The sequence below is a fragment of the Bubalus bubalis genome, chromosome 3 (genome assembly GCF_019923935.1).
Source record: "Bubalus bubalis isolate 160015118507 breed Murrah chromosome 3, NDDB_SH_1, whole genome shotgun sequence".
NCBI lineage: Eukaryota > Metazoa > Chordata > Mammalia > Artiodactyla > Bovidae > Bubalus > Bubalus bubalis.
Window position 1 is genome coordinate 56932005 of NC_059159.1, and position 15096 is coordinate 56947100.

Consider the following 15096-nt stretch of genomic DNA (forward strand, 5'->3'; position numbering starts at 1 on the left):
TCTAGGGGGATGGTTGGTGGAGGAGTGGTAACACTGCCTAAGAGTGACTGACCTGAGCAAGTTGTCTTCTTCCCACATGTGAGTTTTTGCAACACAAGAGCAGAGTTGACTTGCAGTACAGAAAGAATGGAAGACTCATGTCCGTTTCCCTGTTGCTTTGCTGACTTGATTTGCCTGAGATGATAATCTCCTAAGCCTCTCCCACTTCTATTTGTAGAGGATCATGAGCAGCTTCAATTTCAAATCATTTTTAAAAATGTTGCAGACCTGACTACATGTATAGAGTGGTGACAGTTATCTCAGTGCTGGTGTCTAGGTTTTTCTCTGCCACTGGAGAAGGCTGTCTGTACCTCATTAGCTCTGAATTTCTGAACACTGAGGCATCAAGACCACTCTGGCAGTTAACAGAAACCAACCTGTTTTAAACACATCATTGAATAAATTGTCTTTTAGGCAAGAAATGGATTTCTCTTCTAGAATGTTTGGAGATGTCGGAGGGATAATTGTTGTTGTTGTTCAGTTGGCTCAGTCATATTTGACTCTTTGCAACCCCATGGACTGCAGCATGCCAGGCTTCCTATCTTACACATCTCCCAGAGTTTGCGCAAACTCATGTCCATAGAGTCGATGATGCCCTCCAGCCATCTCATCCTCCGTGTCCCTGTCCTCCTCCTGCCCTCAATCTTTCCCAGCATCAGGGTCTTTTCCAATGAGTTGGCTCTTTGCATCAGGTGACCAAAGTATTGGAGTTTCAGCTTCAGCATCAGTCCTTCCTATGAGTATTCAGGATTGATTTCCTTTAGGATTGACTGGTTTGACCTCCTTGCAGTCCAAGGGACTCTCAAGAGTCTTCTCCAACACCACAGTTCAAAAGCATCCATTCTTTGGCTCTCAGTCGTCTTCATGGTCCAACTCTCATATCTGTACACGACTACTGGATAGAAAACAGCTTTGACTAGACAGACCTTTGTCGGAAAAGTAATGTCTCTGCTTTTTAATGTACTGTCTGGGTATCCAACTGGGTTGACAGGGGCCTGCTGCAGGTTCAGGGGCACTGGCAGCAGCAGTCCTGGGAGGCACGGCAAGCATACTGCCATAAGTCCTTTACGAGGAGGCTGCCATTACCCCTATCGTAGAGCCTATAGCCTACCATAAGGACTTCAAACTCTAGGACTGGGCTGCCTCAGGCCCAGGGAGGGAGCACAGCCCCACCTACCAGCAGAACATTGGATTAAAGATTTACTGAGCATGGCCCTGCACAAGTCCCAGTTTTCCCCACAGCCGGTCCCTCCCATCATGAAGCTTGCACAAGCCTCTTCTCTTCATCTATCAGAGGGCATGCAGAATGAAAACCACAATCACAGGAAACTAACCCAAATGATCACATGGAATACAGTCTTGTGTAACTCAGTGAAACTGAACCGTGCCATGCAGGGCCACCCGAGAAGCACAGGTCACGGTGGAGAGTTCTGACAATATGTGGTCCGCTGGAGAAAGGAATGGCAAACCACTTCAGCATTCTTGCCTTGGAAAGGGATCCTAGTTCCCTTGTTATTGAATTAGTATTGTGGTTGACTCTACAGTTTTCTCTCAGGAATTCTACCTAAGTTATCCACTTCTCCCACCACCAGAAGACTTTCCCATTTTCTACTTTTCTCTTGAAATCTTACGGGCTGGTGGGCTTTTGAAGGAAAGATATTCTGTGTACAGAGGGACAGTCTTAAAATCTTGGGTAACATTTTAATTACTGTGTGTGATGGTACTAAACCTTGATTAATGGGCATAAAATTTCAGCAATTAATTCCCAGAAGCAGCAAAATTATTAATGCAATACCTCAGATTTTGTCTTTTCTCTTTAGAAGGGGTAGTGCATTGAATACCAAATAAATACTGATTATACTTGTCCTTCAATCTCCTTCCTGCTTTATTCCTTTTGTGTGAATGCATCTGTTAAGTCTCTTCGGTTTGCAAGTCACATCCTATCTAACTCAGGTACTTGAATATAAAAGATATTTTAGACTCACTTACATGTAAGATCAAATATAGAGTGGTCTCAGGTAAGAGTTTATGGGTGCTCAGGCTGGCATTTGGAATCAACTCTGTTCTTTAAGCTTTCTTTAATGTTAGGCTGTTTTTGCTGGCAGGATCACTTCTGTTAGCAAAGGGTAGGCCTGCATCTTCCCAGGTTCATGCCAAGTCAATAAAAGACAGCATTTCTTTCCAGTAGATCCAGAACCCTCCTCTGCTTCCCTCTAAAACATACAGCAATCTCTGCTGCAGTCACTGTGGTCACATGGATAGAACTGTGCAAATCAACAATTCATAAATATATCATTAAAATATCACTATCAGTAAGGTGGCTGGAATTTAATTTTAGGTAAAGTACATGTGAATGTCTCATGTAATTGAGGTCAAGTTACCAGTCATTTGTCATTGAAAGACAAGTACTAAAATTATAGCCTTTGAGTAGAGAGTTGACATGAAATGCTGTCAGGCAAACTGTATATTTAAACAGTATTTGAAGATCTGCTAAAAACACTGAGGTTACTAAGAATCCTAACATTCTAGGTAAGAGATTTTTTAAAAGTCACTAAGCTTGCTCTGATTAGTAGAATTAAGGCCCTCTTGGCATTCAAGATTTCGGAATCAGGAAAGACAGTCCTACACAGCATTGAAATGTGAGGTTACATGGGAAACTAAGAACCCCTGAGCAAACAGTAAACTTCTTGTTGTTCAGTCATTAACACATGCTTAACTCTTTTGACCCCATGGACTGCAGCATACCAAGCTCCGCTGTGCTTCAATATCTCCTGGAGTTTTCCCAAACTCATATCCATTCAGTTAGTGATACTATCCAAATATCACATCCTCTGTTGCCTGCTTCTCCTCCTGTTCTCAATTGTTCCCAGCATCAGGGTCTTTTTCAATGAGTCAGCTTTTTGCATGAGGTGGCCAAAGTATTGGAGCTTCAGCATCAGTCCTTCAAAGAGTATTCAGAGTTGATTTCCTTTAGGATTGATTGGTTTCATCTCATTGCAGTCCAGGGGACTCTCAAGAGTCTTCTCTAGCACCACAATCTGAAAACATCAGTTCTTCAGTGCTCATCCTTCTTTCTGGTCCAACTCTCACATCTGTATATTACTACCACAGAAGCCATAACTTTGACTATATAGATTTTTGCCGACATATCATGTCTCTGCTTTTTAATACTCTGTCTAGGTTTGTACAGCTTTCCTTCCAAGGAGCAAGCATCTTTTAATTTCATGTCTGCAGTCACTATCCACAGTGATTCTGGAGCCCAAGAAGATAAAATCTGTCACTGTTTCCACTTTTCCCCCTTCTATTTGCCATGAGGTGATGGGACTGGATGGCATGATCTTTGTGTTTTAAATCTTGAATTTTAAGCCAGCTTTTTCACTGTCTGCTTTCACCTTCATCCAGAGGTTCCTTATTTCTTCTTCACCTTCTTCCATTAAAGTAGTACCATCTGCATATCTGAGGTTGTTGATATTTCTCCTGGCAATCTTGATTCCAGCTTGTGCTTCAACCAGCATAGCATTTCACATGATGTACTCTGCATAGAAGTTAAATAAGCGGGGTGACAATATACAGCCTCGACATACTCCTTTCCCAATTTTGAAACAGTCCATCTGTTCCATGTCTGGTTTTAGCTGTTGCTTTTTTACTTGCATACAGGTTTCTCAATAGGCAGGTAAGGTGCCTATTCTGGTATTCCCATCTCTTTCAGAATTTTCCACAGTTTGTTGTGATCCACACAGTCAAAGGCTATAGTATATGAAGCATAAGTATGTGTGTGTTTTTTTTCTGGAATTCCCTTGTTTTCTCTATCATCCAATGAATGTATCCAGCTTGTATATCTGGATGTTCTTGGTTCGTGTACACTGAAGCCTGTCTTAAAGGATTTTGAGCATTATCTTGCTCGCATGTGAAATGAGTGCAATTGTGAGGTAGTTTAAACATTCTTTGGCATTTCCCTTCTTGGGGATTGAAACGAAAACTGACCTTTTCCCATCCTGTGGCCACTGCTGAGTTTTGCAAATTTGCTGCCATTGGGAGCAGCACTTTAACAGCATCATCATTTAGGATTTGAACTAACTCAGCTGGAATTCCATCACCTCCACTAGCTTTGTTTGTAGCAATCATCTCTAAGGCCTACTTGACTTCACACTCCAGGATGTCTGGCACTAGGTGAGTAACCACACCATCGTGGGGGTCCAGGTTGTTAAGACCTTCTTCGTATAGTTCTTCTGTGTATTCTTGCCACCTCTTCTTAATCTCTTCTGCTTCTGTTAGGTCCTTACTGATACTTTTCACCCTGTAGAACTCATCTTCCATTGTCATATCTTTTTGCTTTTTCATGCCATTCATAGGGTTCTTTAATCAAAAATCCTGGAGTGATTTGCCTTTCCTCCCTCCAATGGACCACATTTTGTCAGAACTCTCCACTATGTCAGAGCTCTCCACCTGTCTTGGGTGGCTCTGAATGGCATGGCATAACTCAGAGCTTCATTGAGCTATGCAAGTCCCTTATGCAAGATAAGGCTTTGATCCATGAAGGGGCATATAGCAAATGTCAGGGACCTAAAAAACAGAACTGGTGTTTTGGAGGTTGACCTGTATTCCTCAGGGTCTGCTTCTCCTCAGGGGCTCAAAGTATCCTTTGGAGCTCCTTTCTATTGCTAGGATGGATGCTGCCAATTCTAATTGATTTTTGCTCAGACAAACTCTTAAAAATCTTAATATTCTTTAGTTTATCTGTTAACAGCTCTGGTGTCAGAAGAATGAACTGAGCCAAAAGGACCTCAGCAGCACAAACAAGGATACTTGGATGTCTGCTGAGGTTTTGAGCTCACTGCTCTCCCACTGCTTCTGGAAGTGGTGAGCAAGTCCTTCTCAAATTCTAGCTCTGCAGTTTTACATGAGCGTTCATACTTTATTTTAGCATTTGTTTCTCTGGACTGGGGCCCCAAAGTTGTCCAGAAAGAGACTAAATCTGACTTAGAAATTGGTCTGGGTCTCAAACTGGACTTGGTCCAGCTTAGAAACTGGACTCAGTCCAGAGTCAGATGGGGTCTTATTCAAGTTGGACTGAGTCCAGTGTGAGGCCTCAGGAGAATAAACTTTTGTTTTAAGGCTGGAAAAATAAGCTACCCTTACCAAAAATAATCTTGATCTTGGTGGCCACAGGGGAGACATTTTACCCCAGATTTTCTCATCATTTATGATGTTATCTAGAACAAAAGTGATCTCATTATAAAGGGTAGAGGAAAAATGATTTTTCCTTCTCTAAACCTTTTCAGTGATCAGGATGGGACCCACTGGGACATCCTTCTTACTCCAGAGCCTGCAGACAGCAAAGGTAAGGGTTCCTACCAAAGTCAGCTCTTTAATCTCTATCTCCACCTGTGGTGCTTATTTAACAGAGCAAGGTTAAATTGCACTTTCTCCCTTCCTTTCCAAATTTAGATTGACAGGGAGAAAACATTTAAATGTATCAGATCTTTGAACTGTGACCCTCAAATTTGCTTCTGAGTCCACATTCATTGTAGATCCCTTCTACCCCAAAGACACTCATTTCCTTCTTGTTTGTCTAACTTTTGTCGTGAGAACTTGGCTTAGCAAAAGCCAGGTTGGGATCCCCAAAATGTTTGACTTGGAAAGAATGTGGGTTGCGCTCCACGTGCAGCTATGCTTTTATCCCTGTTGCCAGCTCTCAGCCCTTTCTTCATTTTGCTTACCCTTGGGACTTGCTCTAGATCCTGGGAGGATACTGTCTTTTGCACTCTCTTTGGGGACTTCTCTTGTTCCCATGGGATTGTTCAATACTACCAGACATATGTACTGCTTGTCCAGCTCAAACTTGACAATATATTTGGCAGGGCTTTTTTTTTTAAGTAGCTGCCTTTTAGGAAAGTGGCCAAATATGAAGCTGATAATAAGTGCCTGATGGGAATTTGTTTTTAAGCCTTCTCCACGAAGCTAAAATGAAACCGTACACCAAGAGGGCAAAAAAAACTCTGAAGTCTTTGTGTGGACTTACCAAAATGTTCCAAAGACATACAATTCTAAATCAAGAACATAGCAATCTTTTTTTATACATAATTTATTTTCTTATTGAAAGATAATTGCTTTACAGAATTTTGTCATTTTCTGTCAAACCTTAACATGAAAGGTATATACATATATATATCTCCTCCCTTTTGAACTTCCCTCCCATCTCCCTCCCCATCCCACCCCTCTAGGTTGAGAACATAGGAATCTTTTGATTTCCATCTTCGTTGCAGATCTTCTCCCTGATGTAAAGAAGCAAACTGAGGATAATAAAGATGGATGGGTGGGTTGTCCTCCATATTGTTCAAGTTGCCACTCAATTCTTTGAGGAATTAAAGAAACCTATATTATCTTACAAACCAGGCCTTTATTATAACTGAAAAGGAGGCCCTAGGAAGAATTCAAAGCCCACTTGTCCTTTTTACCAGTGCCCAAATATACCCTTTTCATCTCAAAATGTTTGCAGATATTCTAAAAGTTATAAACTTAAGGAACAAAAGTCCTTGGTGCAACTTCCGTTCTTTCTTTGTGTCTTTGAGATATAAATATTCTACATAGTCTTCTCTAGGATACAAAGGAATCTCATAAGAAGGAGAGAAAAAAGTCCATTTTGATAAGTAGGAGCAGGAAAAATCTTAAAAGTCTCACTGGGAAATAGTAGTAAAAAACTATCTGAGCAGATAACCTTAATTTACTCCATCTTCCAGAATCACAATGGACCCAAATCTTCTTTTATAAACCACTGAGTTTCATATTATCATATCTGTTTATTTCTTTCTCTATCTATATGCTCTAATGAATTTTTTGTATTTCTGAATGATATTTCCAAAGTTATTTTTAAAGGCTCCAGTAATTGACTTGAAGTTCAACAAGAAATATACAAATCAAGTGTACTATCAGAAATATAGAAACTAACCCAAATGTTTTCCAGATTCATGTGATCTAGGATAATATTTGGTAAATAAACCTATTTTTACAAGGACAATTGAGTGGTACTACAAAAACACTGAAAATACCCTCATTTTAATCTGGTTATATGCCCAAACTTTTACACTATTCATGGGGTTCTCAAGGCAGAATACTGAAGTGGTTTGCCATTCCCTTCTCCAGTGGACCACATTCTGTCAGACCTCTCCATCGTGACCCGCCCGTCTTGGCTGGCCCCAAGGGCATGGCTTAGTTTCACTGAGTTAGACAAGGCTGTGGTCCTAGTGTGATTAGACTAGTTTTCTGTGATTATGGTTTCAGTGTGTCTGTCCTCTTGCAACACCTACCGTCTTACTTGGGTTTCTCTTACCTTGGATGTGGGGTATCTCTTCATGGCTGCTCCAGCAAAGTGCAGAGCAGAGCCCAGTCGGCTGCGACGGTGCACAGAGCGCATCCGAGAGGAACTACCCCACGTCCGAAGTCAGGGGACAGAATGGGAAAGACGAGAGATCTCTTCAAGAAAATTAGAGATACCAAGGGAATATTTCATGCAAAGATGGGCTTGATAAAGGACAGAAATGGTATGGACTTAGCAGAAGCATGATCCAGCGGATATTAAGATATTAAGAAGATATGGCAGGATATTAAGATATTAATATCCACCCTATTAGATATTAAGAAGAGGTGGCAGGAATACACAGAACTGTACAAAAAAGATCTTCACGACCCAGAAAATCACAATGGTGTTATCACTGACCTAGAGCCAGATTCTGGAATGGGAAGTCAAGTGGGCCTTAGAAAGCATCACTATGAACAAAGGTAGTAGAGGTGATGGAATTCCAGTTGAGCTATTTCAAATCCTGAAAGATGATGCTGTGAAAGTGCTGCAATCAATATGCCAGCAAATTTGGAAAACAGCAGTGACCACTTGGAAAACTCAGCAGTGGCCACCTGGAAAAGCAGTCCTTTTCCAGGACTGGAAAAGGTCAGTTTTCATTCCAATCCCAAAGAAAAGTAATGCAAAACAATGCTCAAACTACTGCATAATTGCACTCATCTCACACACTAGTAAAGTAATGCTCAAAATTCTCCAAGCCAGGCTTCAGCAATACATGAACCATGAACTTCTAGATGTTCAAGCTGGTTTTAGAAAAGGCAGAGGAACCAGAGACCAAATTGACAACATCCGCTGGATCATGGAAAAAGCAAGACAGTTCCAGAAAAAAAACATCTATTTCTGCTTTATTGACTATGCCAAAGACTTTGACTGTGTGGAACACAATAAACTGCGAAAAATTCTGAAAGAGATGGGAGTACCAGAACACCTGACCTGCCTCTTGAGAAACCTGTATGCAGGTCAGGAAGCAACAGTTAGAACTGGACATGGAACAACAGACTGGTTGAAAATAGGAAAAGGAGTTCGTCAAGGCTGTATATTGTCACCCTGCTTATTTAACTTATATGCAGAGTACATCATGAGAAACGGTGGGTGGAAGAAGCACAATCTGTAATCAAGATTTCCAGGAGAAATATCAATAACCTCAGATATGCAGATGAGACCACCCTTATGGCAGAAAGTGAAGAGGAACTCAAAATCCTCTTGATGAAAGTGAAAGTGGAGAGTGAAAAAGTTGGCTTAAAGCTCAACATTCAGAAAACAAAGATCATGGCATCACTTCATGGGAAATAGACAGGGAAAAAGTGGAAACAGTGTCAGACTTTATTTTGGGGGGGCTCCAAAATCACTGCAGATGGTGACTGCAGCCACGAAATTAAAAGATGCTCCTTGGAAGGAAAGTTATGACCACCCTAGATAGCATGTTGAAAAGCAGAGACATTACTTTTCCAACAAAGGTCCGTCTAGTCAAGGCTATGGTTTCTCCAGTGGTCATGTATGGATGTGAGAGTTGGACTGTGAAGAAAGCTGAGCGCCGAAGAATTGATGCTTTTGAACTGTGGTGTTGGAAAAGACTCTTGAGAGTCCCTTGGACTGCAAGGAGATCCAACCAGTCCATTCTGAAGGAGATCAGCCCTGGGATTTCTTTGGAAGGAATGATGCTAAAGCTGAAACTCCAGTACTTTGGCCACCTCATGCGAAGAGTTGACTCAATGGAAACGACTCTGATGCTGGGAGGGATTGGGAGCAGGAGGAGAAGGGGATGACAGAGGATGAGATGGCTGGATGGCATCACTGACTCAATGGACATGAGTCTGAATGAACTCCGGGAGTTGGCGATGGACAGGGAGGCCTGGTGTGCTGCGATTTATGGGGTCGCAAAGAGTCGGACATGACTGAGTGACTGAACTGAACTGAACTTATGCCCAAACTTCTCACCAAGAAATGGTTCAGCAATAGGAGCCAATTAAATTGCTATAAAACATAACTTCATCTATAAAACAAATATATATTTTTTTCCTTTGCCAACTAAAAATTGTCACTCGCCACCTGGCACTACAAGAGTGAAGTCCCCAGTTACTGCAGTGACTGCCCTTCAGTAGACCTTGCAAGGAGTTCAGGGCAGAAATTAGGAATGAAGCATTCGGCACTCTGGTTTTTGCATAGTTGGATATTTTCAGGAGAAGATTTTACTAGCCCAATGTCTTGCTTTTTCTTATATCTAGAAAATCACTAAGACTATTACTGGACGTCTGTTCCACATGAATAGCAGCAATCTTTCTGAGACTAGTGGAAACCCTCTTGCTAAATGTTTGCTTGACTTCACGTATCCCCCTTCACTAAAATCACATATATATTGACGTCCCTTACCTACTTTTCAGAGCAGTTCCTCAGAAATATCTGAGAGGCTGAACTCTGGGCTATAGTTCTCATTTTGTCTCAAGTAAAACTTAACTCACAGCTCTCACATGGTGCTTTTTTTTGTTGACAACTTTGGCAATCAACAAAGAGACCCAGAGAAGACTTTTTGCCCTCTTCTGAACTTTATGAAGAACCCGAGGTTGATACCCATAGAGACCTTCTGTGCCCATCCACCTTCTCAGAGAGTTCAGATGAATTTAGAGTGAGTCTCTCTTGCTTCTTGCATCTCACTTATAGGTTGATGATCCTGAGTTCTATTTGGTGGTCTATAATAGGTATCTGGCCCCCAGTTGAAAGATACTGGGGGGATGGGGACAATTGAAAGACACTGGGGAAATTGCCTACCCAGTTGAAAGAAATTAGTTTGCTCAGTTCAAAGACACTGAATGACCTGGGACTGAATGTTAAGATGGGACGCTGATCTGACACATTTCCTCAATTGACTCTATACATGGACATCACCAGATGGTCAACACCGAAATCAGATTGATTATATTCTTTGCAGCCAAAGTTGTAGAAGCTCTATACAGTCAGCACAAACAAGACCAGGAGCTGACTGTGGCTCAGACCATGAACTCCTTATTGCCAAATTCAGACTTAAATTGAAGACAGTAGGGAAAACCACTAGACCATTCAGGTACGACCTAAATTAAATCACTTATGATTATACAGTGGAAGTGAAAAATAGATTTAAGGGCCTAGATCTGATAGATAGAGTGCCTGATGAACTTTGAAATGAGGTTCGTGACATTGTACAGGAGACAGGGATCAAGACAATCCCCATGGAAAAGAAATGCAAAAAAGCAAAATGGCTGTCTGGGGAGGCCTTACAATAAGCTGTGAAAAGAAGAGAAGCAAAAAGCAAAGGAGAAAAGGAAAGATATAAGCATCTGAATGCAGAGTTCCAAAGAATAGCAAGAAGAGATAAGAAAGCCTTCTTCAGCGATCAATGCAAAGAAATAGAGGAAAACAACAGAATGGGAAAGACTGGAGATCTCTTCAAGAAAATTAGAGATACTAAGGGAACATTTCATGCAAAGATGGGCTCGATAAAGGACAGAAATGGTATGGACCTAACAGAAGCAGAAGATATTAAGAAGAGATGGCAAGAATACACAGAAGAACTGTACAAAAAAGACCTTCATGACCCAGATAATCAGGATGGTGTGATAACTGACCTAGAGCCAGACATCATGGAATGTGAAGTCAAGTTGGCCTTAGAAAGCATCACTATGAACACAGCTAGTGGAGGTGATGGAATTCCAGTGGAGCTATTTCAAATCCTGAAAGATGATGCTGTGAAAGTGCTGCACTCAATATGCCAGCAAATTTGGAAAACTCAGCACTGCCACAGGACTGGAAAAGGTCAGTCTTCATTCCAATCCCAAAGAAAGGCAATGCCAAAGAATGCTCAAACTACCGCACAATTGCACTCATCTCACATGCTAGTAAAGTAATGCTCAAAATTCTCCAAGCCAGGCTTCAGCAATATGTGAACTGTGAACTTCCTGATGTTCAAGCTGGTTATAGAAAAGGCAGAGGAACCAGAGATCAAATTGCCAACATCCGCTGGATCATGGAAAAAGCAAAAGAGTTCCAGAAAACATCTATTTCTGCTTTATTGACTATGCCAAAGCCTTTGACTCTGTGGATCACAATAAACTATGGAAAATTCTGAAAGAGATGGGGATATCAGACCACCTGACCTGCCTCTTGAGAAACCTGTATGCAGGTCAGGAAGCAACAGTTAGAACTGGACATGGAACAACAGACTGGTTCCAAATAGGAAAAGGAGTTCATCAAGGCTGTATATTGTCACCCTGCTTATTTAACTTATCTGCAGAGTACATCATGAGAAATGCTGGACTGGAGGAAACACAAGCCAGAATCAAGATTGCCAGGAGAAATATCAATAACCTCAGATATGCAGATGAGACCACCCTTATGGCAGAAAGTGAAGAGGAACTCAAAATCCTCTTGATGAAAGTGAAAGAGAAGAGTGAAAAAATTGGCTTAAAGCTCAACATTCAGATAACGAAGATCATGGCATCAGGTCCCATCACTTCATGGGAAATAGATGGGGAAACAGTGGAAACAGTGTCAGACTTGATTTTGGGGGGTGCTCCAAAATCACTGCAGATGGTGACTGCAGCCATGAAATTAAAAGACACTTGCTCCTTGGAAGGAAAGTTATGACCAACCTAGATAGTATATTGAAAAGCAGAGACATTACTTTTCCAACAAAGGTCCATCTAGTCAAGGCTATGGTTTTTCCATTGGTCATGTTTGGATGTGAGAGTTGGACTGTGAAGAAGGCTGAGCGCCGAAGAATTGATGCTTTTGAACTGTGATGCTGGAGAAGGCTCTTGAGAGTCCCTTGAACTGCTAGGAGATCCAAGCAGTCCATTCCGAAGGAGATCAGCCCTGGGATTTCTTTGGAAGGAATGATGCTAAAGCAGAAACTCCAGTACTTTGGCCACCTCATGCGAAGAACTGACTCATTGGAAAAGACTCTGATGCTGAGAGGGATTGGGGGCAGGAGGAGAAGGGGACGACAGAGGATGAGATGGCTGGATGGCATCACTGCCTTGATGAATGTGAGTCTGGGTGTACTCTGGGAGCTGGTGATGGACAGGGAGGCCTGGCGTGCTGCGATTCATGGGGTCGCAGAGAGTCGGACACGACTGAGTGACTGAACTGAACTGAACTGAACTGATAAAGGCAGTCCCACTCCATTCTGGATTTCTTTAGAAATGTCCTGTTTGGGGCCTCACTCAGTATAAGCAAGCTTTCACATTGGGATTTACCAGGATCAGGTTAACTAGAAAATCCCTCATAAGTTTCTGAAAGATAGTATCAGTAATTGTGTGAATGAGTAAGGAAAATGTTTGCCAAATAAGTAAACAAGTAAAAGGATGACTCTACACTGAAGTCAGAGATAAACTTGAAAACTGAGATATTATTCAAATGGATTACTTCAAAGTGTCCAGATATTTAGTGCTAAGTACTTTAGTTATTTAGTTGTAACTAAATAATTATTCATTTATTATTTGCATTTTTCCAGGATTCTTTGGGTCATGGGCATCCTGTAGACTCTGCAATGGCTTTGCGTAATAAGAAACACATATTTATTGAACACTTAATTTGTATTATATTGTTATATACTTTTTATAGGTTTATTTTTTATTCAATATTCATAAGTAATCCGACAGGTAGGTGTCAGACAGTGTTGATATACAAATGAAGAGATTAAATGACTTGTTTGGGGAAGTCACCATTTGGAAAATGGTGAAACTAGAACCACAGCCTGTTTAAAGATTGCCTCCTAATTCCTGTGCATTATCGTTTCTGTGTTCAGATGATATGCACTCTTTCTGTTGCTCATAGGAATTTACAGTCACAACAGAATAAACTCTGGGTTTGGACAAGCTTGTTTTGCCAGAAAAAGAATACAATCACCTTCGCACAGAACCTCTGTAGTGACCCATTGATGAGAATAGGATCAGTTCAAGAAACTGTTTGGAAACATTTTTATTCACTTAAAAAACTTTGATGTTCTTGACATGGGTGGATGGTGGGAAAGGGAGCCATTTTCCAAGCAGAACTGACGTCAAACTAGAACTATTTATTTTAACGAACTTATCTTATGAAACAGTGCAGAGAATAGATCTCTCGCTTTCTTTCTTTTGATAGAAATTTTAAAGTCTTGTTTCACGAAGGTACCTTTCTATCTCCTTCTTGTTTACTTAAATAAACTACATAGGAAACAGGCATTATTGTCTTTGTGAAAGCAATTGTAAAACTTGGTAAAATGAAAGACCCTAAGATAGCACATGGCCAAAGAATGAGAACGCATTTTCTTTGATCCTTCTCACTGAGGGCTCCAAGTCCACTTTGAACTCCAATGGACCACAGAGCCTGGTCAGTAAGTCTGCCATTGGCATCTCTGGATGACTTCTAACTTGAGGGACTCGGTGGTCTCAGCGGGGCCTCTCTCCCCTGATTTATTTCTATTTATTTCCTAAGGTAAACTTAGTTTGGAAAATTTTCTTTACAGTTCTGATATGACTTGTTCTTTCTTTCTAGGGTTACAGGGTAAGGTTTTGGATCGCTTCCACAACAAAATTAACATTTCTGACTCTTCACTCTTGTGCAATGAAAGCAACCATAAACTGAAAGTCAGGAAATCTGAGTTTGAAGCTTTTTTCCTCTTTGTGGCCCTGGGCAAGACACCCAACTTCTCAGAGTCCCATCTGTCAGATCTCAGGGTCCTGTCTTGTAGATTCTTTACTATGCTTTTCTTTCTATTTTAAAAATCCTATTTGGGCTTCTATAATTTCCCATATCATTATCAGAGCACATAGATGAGACAACTAAGGGAAAGAGCTAACAAAACTACCCAAGCTCTCATGATATGACTGATGGGGAAGCCCAGGGATGAGTCTCTTTGGGGACAGGAAGCAAGTACTGCTATGTCTGCAAGGTTTGGGGATACAGAATTTTTCAAGTTGGAGAGGCAATTGGGACCCCCAAGAACTGCCCAGAAAGTGTCACATGGAGTGTGCAATTCTTCAGTGCTTCTCCCGTCCCAGGAATCCAGGAAGAGTAGCTCTCCCACTGTATGACTTGTACTAAAGCAGTAGATTCTTATATGAGCACCCAGTTCAGAACAGAGAAAAGAATGTCTACTTGGTTAGTCTCTTTCTGAAATTCCTTTTTATTTTCTTTGAGTTTGCAATTTTACCACTGTCAAATATAATCTGTATACCAGTGAGGAGTTGGATTACCTGCTTTAGACTTGCACGGAGTACTTATAAAAAGTACTGGTTTCAGGGCTCTACCCTAGACCTACTGTGTTCCTGCATCAGGATATTTGTGCATGTGTGTGTATGCTGGTAGATCTGGAATCTGTATTTTTTATTCATACCCCACATGAAGTTTGAGATCTTCTGCTCAACACTAATATAACAATCTATTGAGTGCATGAGCCTACACGTCTCTGGTTAATACCATCAATGGTTTCCCTTCATTGAAGAGTCACCTTCAGCTTAGATCAAATATAGATATCTGTACAATAGACTACGTCACGTTCCTCTCGCCTGTTGGTTCTTTTGGATACTCGGGATGCTCTTTACTCATTTTTCCTGATACTTCGAGCATCACCTGCTCCCCTGATAAATCCTCCACCATCATAGGACCAGGCAGAGTTGAGTTCCTTACACTGTATCCTTATACTGCTCTATGCTAGGGTTTCTCAACCTAGGCTCTTTGGACATTTG